The 19046-nt window shown below is 40.5% G+C and overlaps 1 protein-coding gene and 1 long non-coding RNA gene across 23 annotated transcripts in view; one reads left to right on the top strand and one right to left on the bottom strand.

Annotated features, from left to right (window-relative positions):
- MKLN1 (muskelin 1) overlaps window positions 1–19046 on the top strand; it is a 335895-nt gene that overhangs the window by 120192 nt on the left and 196657 nt on the right. The gene's annotated exons all lie outside the window — the stretch shown is intronic.
- LOC106506781 (testis-specific gene 13 protein) overlaps window positions 1–19046 on the bottom strand; it is a 539004-nt gene that overhangs the window by 496776 nt on the left and 23182 nt on the right. For all 16 annotated transcript variants that reach the window (XR_014833877.1, XR_014833876.1, XR_014833866.1 and 13 more), the window contains 2 exons: window positions 11547–11691; window positions 6623–6814 (listed from right to left, as the gene is read on the bottom strand). This is a non-coding gene — a long non-coding RNA (testis-specific gene 13 protein). The remainder of the gene's footprint in view (window positions 1–6622; window positions 6815–11546; window positions 11692–19046) is intronic.

Below are 19046 nucleotides of genomic sequence, written 5' to 3'. Positions count from 1 at the left end.
TATGGTTGCCAAGGGGAAGGGGGAGGGAGTAGGTGGGATGGACTGGGAATTTGGGGTTATTAGACACAAACTATTGCCTTTGGAGTGGATAAGCAATGAGATCCTACTGTATAGCACTGGGAATTGTATCTCGTCACTTATGGTGGAGCACGATAATGTGAGAAAAAGGAATGTATATGTGTATGTGTGATTGGGTCACCCTGGTGTACAGTAGAAAATTGATAGAACACTGTAAACTAGCTATAATGGAAAAAAAATTTTAATTTAAAATTTAAAAAAATAAACAAAACTATATAGAAGAGACACAAACCTAGTGACCTGCTCTATGGTTCACTGTTTTGTAAAAGGGAAATGACCTATAGGGTGCCTTTGGTGAAAAACAGTCCTATTCCTGTCTGTTTAGCTCCCTGAACTGCAACAGTTTGACCTTTCAGTGCAATTAAGCAGCCCAAAACCCAAGGGAGGACATGGCAGGAGCAGGGGAGCCAGTTATAGCCAAGAGCAATGATTCTCTCTGAAGACTTCTGGCACTCTGATTGGGGTTGATAATTTTTATTCACCCTTTTGAACTTTCTTCTCAGCTGTTTTTTTAATATATAACCCTTCTATCAGGGTTGCAAGACTCTGACCACCAGTATTCATCCTGTGCCACCCACCTCCTTACCCTGGGAAGTCTGACCTTCCAGAGAGCCTCAGAATAAATTATATTTCCAAGTCAGAACCCCAATCACCATTTGTGTTGTTTTATAGAAAAGTAATTTGTCCATGATTCCCTTCTCCTTTACAAAATTCTAATATATAGAGAGAAAGAATCAGAATAGTATAATGAACACCCAATGTCCATCACCTAGATCAAACAATTGCTAAAATTTTGCCATGTATTCTCCATTTTGCCTCTTTTTTTTTGCTGCAAGTTTAATTGAAGCAAGTTATAGAAATATATATATATTTCTCCCCTAAATATTTCAACATTCATCTCTAAATTAATAAACACATCATTAAGTAAACACAATTCCATTATCACACTTCACATGATTCATACAATTTCTCAATAGCATTTAATACCCACACATATTCAGATATTCCGTATTTGTTCCCCAAATGTCTTTTATTTATTTATTGTCTTTTTGTCTTTTCTAGGGCTGCACCTGCAGCATATGGAGGTTCCCAGGCTAGGGGTCTAATCGGAGCTGTAGCCACCGGCCTATGCCACAGCCACAACAATGCCAGATCCGAGACGCGTCTGTGACCTACACCACAGCTCACAGCAACGCAAGATCCTTAACCAGCTGAGCAAGGCCAGGGATCGAACCCACAACCTCATGGTTCCTAGTCGGATTCATTAACCACTGTGCCATGACGGGAACTCCCCAAAATGTCTTTTAAAAAATACATGGCAAAATACACATAGTATAAAATTTACTGTTTTCAAGTGTCCAATTCAGTGGCCTCAAATACATTCACCATGTTGTGTGATCACCACCATTTCCAGAACTTTTTCATTATGCCAAACAAACTCTATATCCTTTAAGAATAACTCCCCATTTCATCCTCCCTCAAACACCTTTTAAAGATGGTTAACTCAAACAAGCCCCCCATGTTTCATTTGGTTGGTTTTGGTTTTGGGGTTTTTGGGCTGTGCCTGTGGCATGTGTAAGTTCCCAGGCCAGGGATCAGACTCAGGCCGCTGCAATGACAACACTAGATCCTTAACCAGCTGTGCCGCAAGGCAAGTCTGGTTGTCATGTTTCTCAAGGCTCCTAATCTAGACCTGTCTCTTTGCATCACACCCAAATACATTTTATTTTCATGATACTGACTTCTTGACAATTCTGGCCTCACTGTTCTACAGAATGTCCCACCTGCTGGATTTGTCTGATTGTTTTTTCATGGTGTTGTTGAACTTGTTCTTCTATCCTCTGTATTCCTTGTAAGCTCAAAGTTAGATCTAAAGGCCAATGGGAATCGGGTTAAACATTTTGGTAAGAATTTTTCATAGGGTAATACTGTATACTTCCTATTGCATGTACGTAATTCCTGGTTATCCCACTACTAATGAAGCTAATACTGATCATTGGGTTAAGGTGATGACAGCCTGTTTAAAAATGGGTTTTTAAAAATAGGAACTTGACTATTTGCACTATTTTAAAATGATTATCCCTGCTTTGAATGTTCAGATAAAGGGGCTCTGAGTTGTTGCCTGGCACCTAGGAGACAGCCTTTATCCTGTGTAAAGGATAAGAGGATTAAGACGGAGGCTTTTATCCCCTTTAAGGAGTAGATGCAGGAGTTCAAGTTTATCTCTGGGGAGAGGGGGTGGTCAATCAGGGCAGAAACTTCTGGAATATGAAGTCTACCAGGGCCACTTTTCCTCTGGGACCAGAAGAAGGTAATCTGAAATTGGTCATTAGCCAGAACTTAACTATGAATAAATAGATCTTTTTGCTAATACTTATTAAAGACAGAATACTTTGGGAGTTCAGATACAGAAGGCTCTTTTGTGGTATTTTAAAATAACTCTCCCTTCACTTTCCATTCATCCCCCCATCAAAACCACTTTAGACTGTAGAATAAAAAATTAAAGAAGAATGTTAGGATGCAGAATAGACAGAGCTTCAGATGTTTCTTGAGTACTGTTAAATTCTAGAGTGAGGTAAATGTATGCATCTGTTCTCTTTGGTTGATGTTTACCTCTTATTTTTAAGCTACTATAAACCAAATAAATGACCCATTTAAAATATAAACAACTAGATTAAAGGATTTCATTATTAAAAGTAAAAATGTGGGTTTCTAAGGAAAACAAGTTATTTTTAAATCTCCAAGTAAACACTTTCATTTTACAGTAATTAAATACCCAAGTCAGTTAAACTCTGCTCAAGGTTGCCCTATATTTCTGGATACCCAGAGGGTTTTTTTCAGTTTTTGCTTGTCTGTTTTTTATGTTTGTTTTTCAGCTAGTTTAAAGACAGGGGAGTTGTTGTGAATATTCTGCATGGCAGGGCAGAACTTAACCTTAGGATACTGATGAACAATTTCATTTTACTACTGTAATTAGTAATATCCTTTTTCCCCATTTATTCTGTAATTTTTATTTATTTACCTTTAATGCTTTCTTCAGGTTGTTGGTTTTTTTTACCCCCTTTTTTAGGGCTGCATCCGCAGCATATGGAGGTTCCCAGGCTCAGGGTCTAATCAGAGCTACAGCTGCTGGCCCATACCACAGCCACAGCAATGCTGGACCCGAGCCAGTCTGCGACCTCTACCACAGCTCACGGCAATGCTGGATCCTTAACTCACTGAGTGAGTCCAGGGATCGAACCCGAAACCTCATGGTTCCTAGTTGGATTGTTTCTGCTGCGCCACGATGGGAACTCCTATTGTAATTTTTAAAGACTCTGGCTTACCAATTGGATAGGGGAGGCGGTGAAGATCCCTCTGAGGAAACAGTTCTCAACAGCAGCACTGCCAGCGAACCTAGCAACGCTTGCGTACTGCCTCAGTTGGGGGTTACTATATTTGGTGACAAATATCCCATCAGTAGTTATAAGAACAAACAGTGTAAATGGCCAACCATCCTTTTCCTTTTTTCCCTCCTCTTTATATATAAGCTCCCTTCTTTCCTTCTTCCTTCTTCTTCAGCCTCTCTCCGTGCCTCCTCTCCCCTCACTCCTTTTTTCTTCCCTTCTTTTGTCACTCATTCAGCCATGACGCCCCTGTTCCCACCACATTTTATGTTCCTGAAGAACTCCCTCCTTCACATCAGCCAGCGAGAGGTCCCTGAATACTTAATAGAATCAAAGGGGTGGGAGAATCCCAGAGGAGGAGGTCTGTGCCTGGATCTGTGTTCTGAACTCCCTCTGTTCAACTGCTGTTTGTTTTGAACTGCCAGCACGTTTCCAGTCTGGGTTTTCTGGGATCTAAGAGTTCTCTGAGGATAGCAACAGCATCACTTGAACCATGTCCAATACTTCAAAAAAGCCTAGAAGACACTGTATATTTACTCACAATAAAGACTGAACAGATAGACTAAGTAACAGAAAGCTTTCTTTCTAGGGGAAGTAGGGGGCTGGGAGATGGGGGAGATTATGCCACACTAACTGTATCTTCACAGAAGAAGTTCTGGTTGGTTGTGTGTGTGTTGTCTACAGGGCAGAGAAAGTCTACTGGAAAGAATGTGGGTGTGGAGGTAAAGCCAATCAGAATTTAGTTTCTAGCAATAAAGACTTGGGCTATTAATACTCTGAACCTCAGAGATGTTACTACAGATGTTTACTCATCTGTAAAATGGGGCTAATCATTTCATGTTTTCAGACTACTTAAGAATTTTAGAGAATGTGAGTAAATCCCTCATTAATACAATATCTGGCACCTAATAGATACTTCATACATTTTCCTTATGAATATGATTTATTTAGTAGATAAAAACCTTCCAAAGTATATAGCTTTGGGGGGAAAAAATGAATCTGAGCATTGAGAGAAGAGGTTGGGAGGCACTCACATAACATAGCTCTATATGGCCACACCAGTTAGAACTTAAGAACTCCTGTCAAGTCCTTAGGGCGCTGATTACAAGGGTATACAAGAAAGGGGATGTACAAGGAAGTCACACATCCTTTGTGGTGATCAACAGATCCTACCTTGAGGAGCATACTCAGTCCCCTAACCATAACTTAGGAACACTTCCTTGAGCCCACCTGTTCCTCTGCTGGGTTCCTGTGTAGTGTGGACATAGCTCTGGTGATGAGGTTCAAGAAGCACCAGGTCTGCTCCTGGCTATTTAAGTGCAGCCAGGGGTTTTAGGTGGGAAGACAAAGGAATGGAGTGCTTTGGGGAAAGGGATAGAAGATGAAGTCTGAGGAAAAATGAGGAAAGCTAGGGGATCATCACAGCTTAGTCTAAATCCTTAGAAAGCAGGGTAGTAGAATTTACTTCTTGAAAAGAAAAGTACTATCCCAAGACTGCTTCTTTCAACTCAGCCTAAGGGGCACTTCCAAAAATGGGACTTTCTCCTAAATCTCTTACCTCTCCCTGGACCTGGGCCCTATCTCCCAGTTCATCTCTTTCTCTTGACACTTCCAAGATAAGGAGATCAACTGTCCCTTTCCTATAATGGGGTCATGTTTACAGGCAGAAGCTATCTAGCATTTCTAGGGCCCTTGTCCCAAACCTCTACTAAATTTCATCTGGTAGAGCATCCATTTGTATAAAGATGACTTATGGAATCCAGCTTTTAAGTGTGGTGTTTCTGTTGGGCAGGCCAAATGAATTTCGAATATCATGTTTTAAGCTGAACTTACTCCTTGTTATTTTTAAGGCTGAAACAAGTTGTTTTTTAAAATGTTTTCAATCAGCGAGTTTTAATTTTTTGTCCTTAACACCCGGGGCTACTGGAAGAAGGATTTAATTTTCAAAGTCTGGTCAGTAAACAAAAGTTCCCCAATAATATCTTCAGGCAAGCACCAAAAGACCTCATTTTTTGCTACAGTGCTTGGTTGGCTCCCCCACAGTTGAACATTGGTATTGTGTTCAACCAAACCTTGCATAATCACTTTAAAAAATACCTCCAAACACAAAGTTAACTTACTAACTTATTTCTTCTTCTTCTTAATTACCATGTTTAGCGAAAAACAAAAGCAAAATTAAGACAGGTTTTAAACGTAGTATTATCTGGCTAGACCCTAAGCATATTACATCAACTAGATTTTATTGGGGTTCATATGATAACCATGGTCAGGAGATGATTATTCACTGTTCTCCTAAGAGTATGAAAATGTCCAGAAGGGACTGGTTAGATAAGCAGAGTCTACCATGCATGGCTACAGCTCTGTGGGAATGTCTAAGCTTTAAAATTAACTCCAGAATCCCACTAAATGCAATAGTCCCTGATGTTGAGCTTTGTCTGGAACCTTCTTTTGTCTCAATCCTCTGAAGCTATGGACCTGGACTCCTGAAATTCACCCTAGCCTCTCTTCCTACTTGCGACTAGAAGGAGAGTTGGCAAATAGAGGTGTATTAGTCAAGATAGGCTAATTGCTATAACAAATGACTTCAAAATAATGGTTTGGCCCAATAAAAAATAAATTGTTCTTGTCATAGTGCAATATAGGTTGGTAGGAATGGAGATGTACGGAATGTGGAGGTCCATCCTATGCAGTCACTCAGAGACTTCTTCTAATGCATGGCTCTAGCTTCCTCTAGATTCTCCGAATCTTCTCCATTCAGCCAATGGGTGGGGAAAAGGCCTGCTGTGTATTGCATGGAAGGCTTTTTATGGGCCAGACCTGGAACTGGTGTCCATAACTTCCATCTACATTTGATTAGCTAGAACTCTGTCACATGGCTCTGCCCAACTTCATCATAGGATAGGAAGTATAATTTAGCTGTGTACCTAGCTCATAGCAGTTTCTCCCACAAAGGGAGACAGACAGCTCCTCAGGGAAAGCCAATGGTTCTGCATTTATGTATCATCAAAGGTATGCAAGTAAATCTACTGTCCCATTTTCAGGTCACTTAATGCCTAGACCTACTAGTAACATCTTGGTCAGTTTCTGAAAAAAGTCCATCTGTTGACATCAGCATCAAGCTTGTTACCACCACGAATCAGTCCACACTGCAAACTTACTTGTTTATATTTAGGACTTTCCGGAGTTTCAAGATACCTGGGCCAAGCCCATGCAGAAGTTCTGATCGGAAGCTGCTTATGCACTTGCACTCGGCCCTCCTCATCAGGTGGCTCCCACAACAAAGTCTGGAAAGCAATCCATACAACTGGAAGCCATTTGTAATGTCTAATCCAAACTGTGTTACATGGGACCTATGAAGAGAATAAATGTGTCATAAAACTTGAAAAACTGTCTCTATACCTCTTTAAGAACTACGAAAAACATGTTTTTGTCTTTTCTCAATCAATGTATTTTTCACAGCTGTCACGACTCCGTAATTGTCTGCACTCTTGCTTCCTGCTTCTCTCATTAACCAATTTGCAGAGGCTATTTCATAGCGCTACCATTTTAGAGACATCCATTTGTCCTCATTTATTCACAGGCAACTATTCCCATTGAGATTTTAGCTTTCTCCAACAATGTTTGTTCATCTTCTTATATAAAGAAGATAAGGACATAGATTGTACAAGGTAATGATGGTAAAGTCCTGATATACACCCTGTTCTGTTTTTCTAGTTATGGTGTAAGTTTTCATGGCCTCATCCACACTTTCCTCTTGTAATGTAAGACATGCATTTATTATATGACTCATGGGATTAAGGTGTAGTCTTCATTCATTTCCTTATCAATTCATTCTTTCTGAAATATATACTGAGTGCCTACTATGGGCCAGATAGTGTGCTACATGCTGGAGTCAGAACAAAGAACAATATGTATGATGTTCCTACCCTAATGGAGCTTATGAATGAAACAGATTCTAAGTAAATAATAATGCAAAATATTAATTATAATCCTGACATTTGTATGGAAAACTTACTTTCATTTTAGCATTTTGGATAATCTTGGATCACCAATAGTTTTTAGTTTTTTCTTTTTAAGACTGAGGTCTTTGTTCTTCTGTAAAAACCAGTTTCTTTTCCTTAAGGTAATCATTCATTTGTTCACTGATAATATGCATTAATTCATTAAATATCATTATAAAACTGCTATTTATCAGGCACTATGCTAAGATTTCCAAATACAAAAATGAAAAGACAGTATTCTTGCCCTCAAGGCTCAGAGTCCAGTTGTGTAGACTGGCATGCAAACCACACAGTAGATTATGGTAATTGTCATGATGGAGAAAAGGGAAAGGGGAGTGAGACACAGGGAAAGGAGGAACTAGATCAGCTTACATAAGTCAGAGAAGACTTCACAAAGGAGGTCTGAAGGGTGAATAAGGCTTTGATAAGTAGACAAACAAGGAAGGGCGTAAGATGGCTAGTTGACCATCAAAGGCTCATGCTCTCCTTCCACAGCATCAACTTATTCCAGGAATTGGCCCAACCAATTTCCAATCCCCTATACAACTAGGTGGAACCAGGTGACCAGCTCTCATTAATGGGATGTGAGCAGAAATGATATACATCATTTTTGGACTAGGTTAAGAAGTACGCAGGCCTTTTCTTCCTTCTCTTTCCCAGCTGATAGCTCTGTAAAGGACTCTGAAGCTTTGAAGACAGCAGAGCTGCAAAATAGAAGGAGCCTGGTTGGAAGGCAGCTCGCCACACTGAACTATTAAATGTCTAAAAAATACCTTCTGGAGTTCCCATTGTGGCTCAGAGGAAAAGAACCGGACTAGTATCCGTGAGAATTCGGGTTTGATCCCTGGCCCTGCCTAGTGGATTAGGATTCAGTGTTGTTGTGAGCTGTGGTGTAGGTCACAGACATACATGGCTCAGATCTGGCATTGCTGTGGCTGTGGCGTAGGGTGGCAGCTACAGCTCCAATTTGACCCCTAGCCTGGGAACTTCCATATGCCCCAAGTGCGGCCCTAAAAAAAAAAAAAATCACAAAACAACAACAACAAAACCAAAACACTTTCTGTTGTGTTAATCCACTGATATTATACAGCTGATTTGTTACAGCAGTGGGCTCTACCTTAATATAAGGCAGTCCAAGCAAAGTGAACAGTAGCAAGCAAAGGCTTACTGATGTGAATGTACATGGTCAGTAAGTATTTGAAATTGCAAGAAGAGTGTTATGGGGGAGTACAAATAGCCCAATATGGCCAGAGGATTAAATATGTGATTGGTGGGAGTGAGAGGAGGGTGGTTGGATAGATAAGCATGGGCTGATTTCAAAGAACCTTGAATGTCATGTTAACAGGTTTAATCCCGTGGAAGGAAAGCCAATGAAGAATACTGAAAAGATGAGAGGCAGGATATCTGGGAAACATAACACCCAAGAAACTGCTTTACTTTTCTTGAAATGTAGGATGCGAATCCAAAGATGAAAGTTGGGATTTCAGAACCAGAAAACATTATAGTTTAATCAAACCTCATTTAACAAATGAGGAAAGTGAAGCCCAGAGAAGTTAAGTACCTTTGCCAAGGTCACCCAGCCAAAACTTGGCAGAGCTGGGGAATAGAAGGCTAGTCTCTTGTTGCCAGCCCTACAGCACTGCTCTTTCCACTGTGCCACAGGGCTTCAAAGCAGTTGAGACCAGCTGGTGTGCTTGTGTTTTCAGTTCCCTAATGAAGACATTGGGGATTTGGAGGCAGGATATTTACCATGGAAGGCTGTCTTCTCTGTAATTCCTCATCTGGCTTGAACCACTATTTTGGAAAAGGTCCATTTTTCAGCATCAAATTTCCCTAGAGGACAATTGGGAATGTGCTTAGTGGTCTGTGGGGTGCCCTTGCACTTTCTGGGCTTTTGTTGGAAAGATGAGAAGAAAGTAGCAGTGGTTTGGGCTCCTGGAAATGCTGCCTGGTCCCTAGGCATCTGGGGAGTTGTTGGCCCTTTCGGTGACTGTGGTTTAGCCTGCCAGCTGACTGTCCTTCAGGGGGCACATCAAAACTTCTTCAGCTTGTCTGCTTAGAGGGGCAGCCCCTATGGCTGGCATTTTATATCATTTTCTGTGCATCAGTTCACTACTTTTGGTTTTCGTATATTGTTAAGTTGATTCACTATTCATTATAATTATTTTTACTCCATGTGCCACCCAGAGCAATATGACATACATTTGTTTTTTAATAGCAAGCGAGGGCAAGAGGACAACTGTGCTGAGGCCAGTCTCAGCAAAGCAAGACATGTGGCCTGACTTAAGAAAGACCAGGTATTATTGAATCCTTTTAGAACTGGGGAAGCCAGAGCACAAGTTGGGGGGCAGAAGGCATCATTTATCCAGAAGTCCCCCCAAAATTGGGACAAATTAATTTCTTGATGTTTTTTGGTCTAGAGTTTTATGATCATCTCGCTCCCTGTCCTTTGGTTGTTTCATGGTTTCTTTCCTTGTGTGCTGCTCCACTGTTAGCTCAGATGGTTAGGAAGAAGTATTAAGGAAGATGAAATTGCTGCCCTGAGAGTGCCTTCACGGCAGCCAAAGACGATCCCTTCTACAGAGGAAAGTGCTTGGGCTTTGAAGCTGAAAAGACACAGGCCACTTGCCAGCTGTAAGACCTTGGGCCAGTTCTTAACCTCTCTCAGTTTCCTATTCTGTGAAATGGAAAATAATGTAAACTATTGGGAGTGGTTGCAGGGATTAAACAAATGAATACACATAAAGCTCCTCTCAGTGCTGGGCACAGAGTTGGCTCATAACAAGTACTATTTCTTTTTCAGGTCTCTGTCAAGTTCCCATCTTTTCCCCAATCCTTATCCTAGGTTCTGGTGAAGATATGAATTAAATAAAAGAGTGAGCAGATGGAGACCAAAATACCACCTTGATTGCTGATAAAGGCTATTTATTGTGAGAGATAACGGGACACTAAATACTAAATGAGTTTTAGAATGAGGTAGACTTGTTCACTCAGTCGCAGTAACTTTTGACCAGGACAGGCCTTCTCATGCTGGGGGTGGGAAGGGAGCCTACCCCCAGAGGAGCAGACCAAGGTGACATCTGCACTGTGGGCGGGTAGATACCTCAGCGGAAGAAAGGAGGAGCTAAGCTGAGCTTGCCCGGTGTACCTCAAAATTCACCAAGTGGATTAAGCCCCTCCTGTAAGGAGGAGGAACAACAGAAGGAGTAGACAGAAGCCAGGAGCATCAAACTTCCACAAGCATTTCCTTCAGGATTTCCCTTCTCTTGTCCCTCTCCTCTCATTTTGTGCCTGTTTTCAGCCACTCTGCTCATGAAGGACACAGTTGTCCATATGTCACTGTGGGTAGCCTCAGAATATAAAAGGTTGGAAGAATATAAAAGATGTGGGAGAGGTTGGGTTGAGTCATTGGTAGAAAAAGAGAGGTGGCTACATAAATCTGGAAAGAAAAGCCTAAATTCAGAGTTAGGAATTAGAGGTCTGAAGGGAGGATCAGTGTTCAGAGACCTGTTCTAGACAGGAGGGCACTGCAGGAGCATAATCAGAATTTCTAGGCATGGGGCAACACCCTATGGCCAAATCCCAAGAGGACAGGTAAGCATCAGGGTTGCAAGAGATCTGACCTCTGAGTCCTAGAACCACATCTCCTGGAGATGACTCTCAATCTTATCTATCCTTTGCTTCAGTTTTTAATCTTTAAAATATAAGCATATTTTGTGATTATAAAACTAATACATGATCTTTGCAAAGTTCAGAAATACAGAGAGGTATAAAGAAAAAAGCTCAGAAATAACCCATAATCTCACTACAAAGAAAAACTAATGTTAACTTTGATTCTATTTCTATTCCGTCTTTCTTCTATGCATATCATTATACAGATAAGGCGAGTCAATCTATACATGTTAAATTTGCATGCTGAATTTTTTACTTAATATTATAATCCTTTCTCCATGTTATTAAGAGTTCTCAGTAATTAAACATCATTTAAAATGACATTTTCCTTGGTTTTAAGCACATCTGGATCAATTTCTACCACTTTATGAAAATCCCATAGGTCTGGTGAGATCTTCTAAGTATTTACCTTCCTTTAAGGTTGGTGAACAAGGCACTTCAAAGGCCAGGCCTCAATGGGGCCTGTGCATGGTAACTACTGCACAGTACTTGATCTTCTGGAGAGTTCTCATTTTTCTAGCAATTGATGACATGAGTGATCAGAAGATGCCACCCTGCAAAATACAATTCAAAGCATAGACCTTTCTTATACGTCACATCATTGGTACACACTCAAAAGAACCACTACATTAGTTTGCTATAGCTGCCATAACAAAATACCACAGACTGGGTGGTTTACACAACAGAAATTTATTTTTTCACAGTGCTGGAGGCTAGAAGTTCAAGATCAAGGTATCTACAGGTCTGATTTCTCCTGAGGCCTCTCTCTTTGGCTTGCATGTATCTGCCTTATTGCTGTGTCCTCGCCATGCTCTTTTCTCTGGGCATGGGCAGTCCTGGTATCTCGCTGTGCATACTGAATTAGGGCCTACCTTTAAGACTTCATTTTAACTTTGCCTCTTTAGAGACTTTATCTACAATATATGGTCTTTTGCTTAGTATGTTTTCAAGGTTCATTCATGTTGTAGCACACATCAGTACTTCATTTTCAGGGGTGAAAATATTCCATTGCATGGATATACCAAATTTTGTTTATCTATTCATCAGTTTATGGACATAGGTTGCCTCCAGTTTTTAGCCATTATAAATAATACTGCTCTGAATGTTCACACAAAGCTTTTGTGTGGGGTATGTTTTCATTTCTCTGGAGTATATGCCTAAGAGTGGAATTGATGAGCAATTTGGTAACTCCATGTTCAGCATTTTGAGAAACTGACAAACTGTTTTCCAAAGTGGCTGCATCATTTTATATGCCCAACAGCAACATATGAGGGTTCCAATTTCTCTATAGCCTTACCAACACTTGCTATTGTCTTTTTTAATTATAGTCATCTTTGCAGGTATGGAAAGGTATCTCCTTTGTGGGTTTGACCTGCATTTCCCCATTGACTAATAACGTTGAGTTTCTCTTCTTGTGCTTATTGGCAGTTTGTACGTATTCTTTGGAGGAATCTTTATTCCAATTCTTAGACCATGTTTTAACCAGGTTGTCTTTTTATTATTGAGCTGTAATAAATTTTTATATATTCTAGATATAAGTTTCTTGTCAAATATACAATTTGCGAAGGTGTTCTCCCATTCTGTGGGTTGTATTTTTACTTCATTGATGGCATGAAGGTTTTGAAGTCCAACTTATCTATTTTTTTCCTTTTGTCACGTCTGACTTTGGTGATAAAAAGCAACTAAAAAACTACTGCCAAATCCAAGGTCATAAAGATTTTTTTTACTATGTTTTCTTCTAAGAGTTTTATAGTTTTAGTTCTTACATTTACGCCTATGATCCATTTTGAGTTAATTTATTTGTACAGTGTAAGGTATAGTCCAACTTCATTCTTTTGCATGTGGACATCCAATTGTCCCAGCACTATTTATTGAAAAAACAGTTCTTTCCCTATTGAATTGTCTTCGGCTACTTGTCAAAAAAATCAATTGACCATAAATGTGAGAGTTTATTTCTGGACACTCAAGTCTATTCAATTGATCTTATGCCTTATGCCTTGATTATTGTAGTTTTGCTGTAGATTTTGAAATCAGGAAATGGACATCTTCCAAATTTGTTCTTCCTCTTCCAGAGTGTTTTGGTTATTCTGGGTTACATTTTCATATGAAATATGATATCAGCTTTTTAATTTCTGCAAAAGAAAGAAAGAAGGAAAGAAGGAAGGAAGGGAGGAAGGAAGGAAGGAAAGAAGGAAAGAAAGAAAGAAAAAAAAAGAAAAGAAAGAGAAAGAAAGAAAGAGAGAGGGGTTCCTGTTGTGCTGCAGTGGGTTAAGGATCCAACATTGTCTCTGTGGCAGTGCGGGTTCAATCCCTGGCCCAACAGAGTGGGTTAAGGATCCAGCATTACTGCAGCTGTGGCAAAGGTTGCAGATGCAGCTCAGATTCACTCTCTGGCTTGGGAACTTCCATACGCTGTGGGTGTAGTGGAAGGAAGAAGGAAGAAAGGAAGGAAAGAAGGAAGGAGGAAGGCAGGGTGGGCAGGTATGATCTGGATAGGATTACACTGAATTTCATTTTCTGATTGTTTGTGGTTAGTATATAGAAATACAACTGATTTTCGTATATTGCTTTTATAACCCCGCATATTTCTGAACCTGTTTTATCTTGTATTCTTAATCATGATACTTTACCTCTTACTCCGTGCAAGTCGTTGTGTTAGATATTACAGAAAATACAAAAATTAACAAGACATGGTCCCTGTTCTGAAGAAGCTTATAGCTTAATTCAAGAAATAAGACATAAACTTATTGAGTAAATAATAGCCCATTTCAGCAATGTACCAGGAAATACAGAGTCAAGTGAATGCCAATGTACCAGGAAATACAGAGTCAAGTGAATTAGAGCTCTAGCAAATTTCAGGGGATGGAGGGACAATGAAAGTTGGAGAGATCTAGAAAAAAACAGAGTAGAAAGGATCTGAAGGCCCACTTATATGAGCCACCCCCATAAGCACACTTTTAATTTCAGCATTTGAGAATTCTATATAAGTCTTATGAGATCCTTCTGCTATGAATGACCCTCAGAGTTACCAGTGGAACATATATCCATACCCAGATTTAATAAATTATAACAACTTGCCATATTTGCTTAATAACTTAAAAACAAAAATAAAACATTTTTGTTACAAAAAAGGCCCTTCCATCCCATCTCTCCTCAGAGGTAACCAATCTCTTGAAGATGGTAGAAACCCCACATATGTTTTTATATTTTTACTGTATAATATATATGCTTTCAGTGTTTAAATATGTACATAAATAGCATACATATTTTTCTGAAAAAATTTTTAACATGTTTTTAAGATTTATCCACATGATACTTGTAGAGCTAGTCCATTGTTTACAATATAGTAATGTTATACTATATAGTGCTGCAATATAAGTCCCATTGTATAAATATTCTAGAATCTATTCTATGAATGGGTATTTGTTATATCTAGTTTTTTGCTATTTCAAATCATGGTATAATTAATGGCCTGGTATGTGCCTCCCTGGGCTCATGTGTGAGAGTTCTTCTAGGCTGTATATCTAGAACAGAATTTGTTAGGGAACAGAATTCACACATTCTCAACTTTACTAGATTGCTCTTCAAACTATTCTCCACAGTAACTAAACTTTTTTTTCCCTCTTATCAATGATATGTGAGAATTCCTCTTGTCCCATATTCTAATCAACACTGTCAAGTTTTTTAAAAAATCCATATATCTGGGTCCTATTTTCATAGATTCTGATAAGGTAGCTCTGCAGTGTGGTTTGAAACAGGCCAGAAGTGATACTGAAACATAGATATCTTTGACAGCATCAGCTCAGTGTATGTATGTGTGCATAACCTAATATTTGAAACAGCAAATCATTGGTCTGTGAATTGGAACGGTGAAAGCACCCTAGCATTTTGTTGGTAACATCTATGTTGGCTGCATTTAGATCCCTGAGGAAAAGGAAGAAGTACCACGGTCCACATACCTTATAGATGTGTTCTGAATCCAACAGAGGTATGTGACTGATCAGTCCCCTGGCTGGTACTTGACCTAAAGTCCCACCTTTGCCAACCGGACAGATGGGGGGCAATGTTCACTTTCTGGAAGCTGTCTTGCCTCTTACCTGGTGTATGGTTGGGCACCAGTTGTTGGGACTTGTGTACGTGATACCACTTAGGGCAGGGTGCATGTCAGCAATGTCTGCTAGCCTGCTGGGTGGTGTCACTGTGTGGAGCATTTGTGGCTTTTTCAAAGCCCTGAGGAATCTGAGAAGCAAGTGAGGGAATGATGCATGAAAACAAAAGGCAGTGGAAAGAGTGACCAGCCAGCAGGCTCCAGCAGGCTAGAACGCTCTGTCCTTGTTATTACTGCTTCATGAAAATGCCGCCGGCTTTCTGGCAAGGCCTGGAAGGTAGAGCCTTCTTGAGAAAACAAGGACAAGCGATGTGTACTTTCAGGCTGGAATCTGGGTGCTTGGCTTCCCCATTTTTCCAGTAGAAGGTGTAGGGTGAGGATGGGGAACCCTCTGCCCCTCAGTGGGTTTAGGCTGGTCCTTCCCTCTCTCCAGGCTGCCTTCCCGAGTTTCTCCTCCCACTCCTAAGCAGCACAGTTCTGGTTTCAGAGGCCTAGCAGGGCTGGGTTAGGAGAGAAGTTGGGCGGTGCCCGGGCAGAGCTGTTCCTCAAGGAGCCATTTGAAGGTCAGCATTGGGGGGGTGGGGGGAGGAACAAAGGACTTCAGGCATAATCCCCATTCGGGGGGTTTTGCCACAAAGAAGTGCCACCTGGTCTGGGGCAGTGAAACCAGGGGATTCCTTGCCTGCTTTCCTTGGAGTGGTTCATGCCCTGCTATCATATACTCTTACAGCACAGCCTGGCTCAGTTTTCAGAAGTGGGAAAGAAGCTCAGGAAAGGCAAGAGTTTTCATTAACTCATTACGGGATGGCTTATTTGGACTCGTCATTGTTGGGCTTGTCAGAAGTCAACCTCTGCTTTCCTTCCCGATAATCTCCTTTCTTTGAAGCAGAAAATACCTAGGTGCAAAATAGGGAGGTACTCTGCATCCTCTTCCTCTCTTAAAAAGTAGCTATGAGGATAATGAATAAAAATAGTTCTTTGTGGATACAATAGGGCTGAGCTGAGGGTGTGGTTTGCTTTGGCAACAGCTCAGGCAAAGTTATTTCTCTTGGTCTCCAAATGCTTTTGACTTTGCTCTGTCTGATGAAGTCCTAAAAGACCAGCTTGAATGTGACTTTTTTTTTTTTTTTTGGTGAAACCTTTCATCAATAGAGTTAATCATTCTCTTCCTTCTGGTCCCACAGCATTTTGTTTTTTATAAAAAGCTTTCATCGCGTTGTGTGACAACTACTTACTTGGAATTATGTCTTATTGTGTGTGTGTTTCCCCAATATTTATGGACTGTACTTTAACATAATGGTCCTTTGATAAAAATTTACTGGATGAATCAAAGTTCTTGAGAAAATATCAATACTCAGCCCTTGAATTTTCTTAATTGTCCCCTGCCTTTTCTTCCTTGGGGTGAAAATGCAAGCAGTTTCAGTTCCACATGGAATAGGGGACACACTAAAACTAAAAAAAAATTTAAAGAAATTTCTCCAGCAGGAATTGGTGTTTCAGATGTATCATTCTATTACAGGTACAGAAATTGTTTCCAGGAAACATTGCCATTATTATCTCTGAAAGGCAAGTCAGTAGAAATTGTTATTTTCCATTTACAGGTGGACAAATGGAAGCTTTCGTTCTCATTTGCCAATTACAGAATGTGCACTCTGTTCAAAGTACTGTGCTTGGATTTTCATGGGATACAAAGACGTGCAAGACAAGGTTCTCGTTCTAAAGGGGAATGTTATAATCTGGTTAGGAGGAAAAGATCTTTGTATGCAAAAGTAACTATAATTTGGGAGTATTTAATTGGAATCATATGAGTGGTCCAAAAAGAAGTACCAAAGGGAACACAGAAAGCAAGCAAAAGATTTTCCAGCCAAGGTGATTAGGGCTATCATTGTGGTCAAAGAGGCATTTGAGAGAAATAGATTTTGTGCTGGTTATTTTTCATTTGGCCCCTGTATTAGTTTCCTGTGACTGCTGTAACAAATTACCAGACAGGGTGGCTTAAAACAACAGAACTTTATTTTCTCAAAATTCTGGAGGCAAGAAGTCCAAAATCAAGGTTTTGGCAGGGCCAGGCTCCCTGCAAAGTCTCTAGGGGTGAATCTGTTTCTTGTCTCTTCCAGCTTCTGATGGCTCCAGGCTTTCCCTGGCTTGTGGCCACTTTATTCCAGTTCTGATTCTGTGGATACATTGCTTCCTCCTTTCTCCGCTTTTATTAGGATACATGTGATTGCATTTAGGGCCCACCCATGTAAACTAGGATATGCTCCTCCACACAGGAGCCCCAACTTAATCACATTTTTTTGCCATGTAATATAATTTTCTCAGGTTCCAGGGAGTAGCATGTGAGCAATTTTTTTTTTTTTTGAGGCACCACTACTTAGCCCACTGACAGCCTCCTATGCTCCTCTGCCCTGCTCTGTGCCTGGTGAGGCTGTTATCCAAAGATGACTCACCTAGACCCCACTGCCCTCTGGCGTACTGTTGGATTTTGCCAATGGGACGTATCAGCAACTATCAGAGGGTAAGAGGAAAAAGAGGTTGAGGTATTTCTTCTTCTTTCTTCCAGCTTTAGCACCACGGTTCTGGCAGCAGATATGCCCCTTCCCAGCTCTGGCTCCTGCGGGACTCTCATAACACCATTTCTACCCCTTGTCTCTTCAGCCCTGGGTTTCCACACTTGCTAGTCCTTGGGTACCTCAATATTCTTTTGATGTGCCAGAAACCCTGGCTACATCCTTGTAAATAGTGTCTCCATCAAACTATTTTCAAAATCCCAGCTAAGGGCGCCTTTGGTTTCCAGCCACAATCTTGACTGATAGAGGCACTGAGAAGCAAAAATTTAATTTCCAGAACAGAGATAGACTCAGGTTGCCTCAATCTAAGTTTAGTAATGACCAGTGGGGACTGGAAGGTGATTCAGCACACAACACAGCCATTGCAGCTGCGTTATCTATCTTGCGGGCTCTTCAGCAGTAAATATCTGTTGCTTTGTACTCTAATTATCTGCTATTATTGTGACTCTCTGCTTCTGCTGCCCTTGCTACTAAGTACTTGCTATTCTTTTCTCTATCTCATAGCTTCTATTGCTTCATGAATTCCAGTTACGTGCTGTCAGCTTTCTTCCTTTTCTCTGAGAACTTTTAGTTTCTCCCCACTGCTAAGTGCTGATTCCCTCTCTATATTTCATACTCAGTTCCTCCAAAGGGCCTGACTGGTTTGGCTGCTCGCCGTCAAGTTAGGCAGAGCCTCTGTGACAAGCCATCACATCAGCATAAGTTTATTGCTCTACATTAGGTGCCTGCTTTCTGGACTAAACAGTTTTGTTTAAAATGGCAGAATAAGTTGATACATAATTTGCTGTCCCATTAGAAATTCCTGGGAAGTGGTTATGGGTGTGGCAGGTATTCTGATACTTCCGGAGGGAGATTATCAAAACCCACAAGTACCTCTTCTTGTCCAGGGCCATGGTGGGCTCAGAAAAGCACAACACATGTTTGGGAAAAGCAAGCAGCCCTGAATAGCTGGTGGTGTAATTCAAATAGAGAAACGCTATTGTTGGTATTAAAGCTGGAAATGTAGGTCACGAAAGTTTGTGAAGAGCCTTGAGTGAAGATTTGTTTTAGAAGGAACTTTAGACATTATTTTACGGGCAGTGAGAAGTTAATGAAGGTTTTTGAACATGGGAGAGCAAGATTAAAATCAGTTTTTAGGGCTATTTATCAGATGGCAATGGTATTCAGATTAGAACAGAAGTAGGAAAATGTGGAAACAGGAAGATAAATTAGGAAGGTGTTGTAATAGTCT

This window comes from Sus scrofa, chromosome 18 (genome assembly GCF_054392235.1).
Source record: "Sus scrofa isolate SSC_HxYL_T2T_F1_AM1 chromosome 18, Sscrofa_HxYL_maternal_Yorkshire_Landrace_v2.0, whole genome shotgun sequence".
NCBI classification, from domain to species: Eukaryota; Metazoa; Chordata; class Mammalia; order Artiodactyla; family Suidae; genus Sus; species Sus scrofa.
The sequence above is the reverse complement of the archived record's forward strand: the minus strand, read 5'-3'. Positions and strand labels throughout refer to the sequence as shown.